This window comes from Mycteria americana, chromosome 5 (genome assembly GCF_035582795.1).
Source record: "Mycteria americana isolate JAX WOST 10 ecotype Jacksonville Zoo and Gardens chromosome 5, USCA_MyAme_1.0, whole genome shotgun sequence".
Lineage (NCBI taxonomy): Eukaryota > Metazoa > Chordata > Aves > Ciconiiformes > Ciconiidae > Mycteria > Mycteria americana.
In genome coordinates this window covers 2,268,848-2,271,375 of record NC_134369.1, presented here as the reverse complement: position 1 = coordinate 2,271,375, position 2,528 = coordinate 2,268,848, and the positions used below count along the sequence as shown (strand labels likewise).

Here is a 2,528-nt window from a genome sequence, read left to right as displayed (position 1 = left end):
GCATGCTGGTTGAACACACACCCAGATTGATGACCTTAAATGATGGCAAAGGAGCCTTCCTTCCAGTCAATCTCCCACAAAGGATGTGCTTACATTTTCTGCAGGGGCAATGTGGTCAATAAGAGGCACCAGTCCTGTAAGCTGCTTTAGTACAGAAGAATGTATATCTAAGTGTGCCTACAGTACCGATTTCCACCATTCACGCTCTAAGATATGCATCCAACACCTGTGTCTAAGGCTGAGGCTCTCATCTAAGCTTCCTCTGTACTCAGTGGAGAAAGACATTACCAGCTGAAGCCATCTCCTCCTGTGATAATGACCTAAAGCTGTGACATCCAGTTGGCCTTCTGGAGGTGCACACCTCTCCCTTTTAACTGTGAAGGGAGCCCAGAGTAGGAGTTTTGATTCCAGCATCTAACTTGTAGATGGCTAAAGTTAGAGAAGATCAAACTGCAGTGCCTATCCAATTGCTAGGGCTCCAGAGGACACCAGAGAGATGCTTGTCTTAAAGCAGTTCTTACCTGGCTGATCACTCTTCTTAGGGCACATTTAACTTCTTTGTTCCTCAGACTGTAGATTATGGGGTTTATCCAGAGAGTGAGGATTCCACAGAGCATAGAAGCTATCCTACCCTGATTAGGTGAGTAGGTGGAGGAAGGCTGTACATATGTGCAAATGGTGGTCCTGTAGAAGAGGCATACTACTGTCAAGTGAGAACCACAAGTGGAGAAAGCTTTGTGCCTGCTCTCAGAAGAGTTCATGCACAGGATAGCCAAGATGATATAGATATAGATCAGAACAACCAAAGACGCTGCTTCCAAGGACCCCAGCAACTGTGAGAATTACCAGTTCCCTACTGTAAGTAGGTGAGCAGGAGAAGGCCAGCATAGGAGGAATATCACAGTCAACAATATTGGTCAACTTCATTAGAATCACAAAAAAAAAGTGTAAAAATCGAAGATGTGTGCAAGAGAATTTTAAAAAGTCCTACTGCCCGGGTGCCAATGGCTAGGTGAGCACAGTTTCATACTCACAATATTCATGTACTGTAGCAGATGACATATTGCAACATAACAGTCATATGCCACCACAGCCAAGAGAAAAATCTCTGTGCCTACAACATCAATGAGGAAGAAGAGCTGAAACATGCAGCCAGTGAATGAAATCACCTTGTTCTCGAGCAACAAGGCTACCAGCATCTTTGGCACAGCAGTAGCGGGACATAAGATATCCAAGGGTAAATTGCCAAGGAAGTACATGGGGTTGTGCAGATGAGTGTCTGTGCTAATGGCAACAAGGATTGTGATGTTGCCTGCCATTGTGGCCAAATAAATGATCAAAAACAGCACAAAGAAGAAAACAGACTTCCAGAACATCAGAAAGTTCTACAAGAATGAATTCAGATACTGTTGATAGGGTGACCCTCTGCATCTTATCTTTCATTGTAGAAATGATTGCAGAGGTGTACCTGGAAGAAGGAAGCTGTAACTTAGTCAAAATTGCCTCTCCCTTCTGAAGAGTGTGATTTTTTTGTCTGTTTTGCAGTTCAAAAACATTTGCAAGTTTGCATTGCCACACAAAATCTAAATTTTACTGGCATGTATCTAATGGAAAAGGCAAAATATAGGTATTAAGCTTAACAGCAATTAATCTAAAAAGTTTAATTCTTGAAAGCCATCTTCTCAGACTGAAGAGCTGAAAGTTGAAGACAAAGATACCTCCTCTGTGGTGGCTAGCTTAGTTGGACACAGCCCCAAGCAACCTCACTGAGCTTTGAAGGTAGCTGTACTCTGAGCAAGGGGAGTGAAGTACAACTCTAGAAATCCTTTCAGCATAAATTATTTGGCAATAATATCATCACCAAAAGGGGTCTAGATTACTAGCTGAAGCTAAAGACCTAATTTTTTTAGGCAGGTATTGCTATCACAGAAGAATTAAATCCCTGGTAATCAACAGGTAGTATACCCCAGATGCATTTTGGTTTTTTTCAGCTTTATCCAGTGGGATATAAAAAGAGATATCATCTAGTATCCAATTAAGGACCTCCCTCCTTTCTATAGATTTTACCTTATAGACTTCCCTAACAGTATTAGTACTTTTAGGATCTAGCTGGACCTTCCCCCCCTGCTTTTCCCAATTCAAAGAAGTCTAGGAAGACTTGGCATTGAAGGATCTTTCCATCTACCCTGCATTGCTACATTGAATGTAACTCAGTACTTATGGTAATGATTCACATAGGAGCCCTATAGAGAGATAAAGCAAAGTTCAGCACAAACACCTCCTCATTTGCAGTTAGAGCATGATTATGAGACAGCGTGAATATTGCAACACATTCTCATTTGTAAGAGATCCAGAAAACAAATAGGTGACTGATACCCATCTGAGACAGGCTCATCTCGTCTCATGTTCTCACAGAAGCTTGCTTCCAGCTTGAAAGGGACCAAAGTCAGAGCTTAAACTACCATAAGAAATATTTTAGCAGAAATAAAAGGCACATGGTGCTTTAAATCACAGCATCGCTTGTTCTT

General features: G+C 41.8%; 1 pseudogene; it reads right to left on the bottom strand.

The window, feature by feature from the left end:
* Nucleotides 1-470: 470 nt before the first annotated feature.
* LOC142409842 (olfactory receptor 5F1-like) lies at nucleotides 471-1,431 on the bottom strand (annotated as a pseudogene).
* Between the last annotated feature and the right edge of the window lie 1,097 nt (nucleotides 1,432-2,528).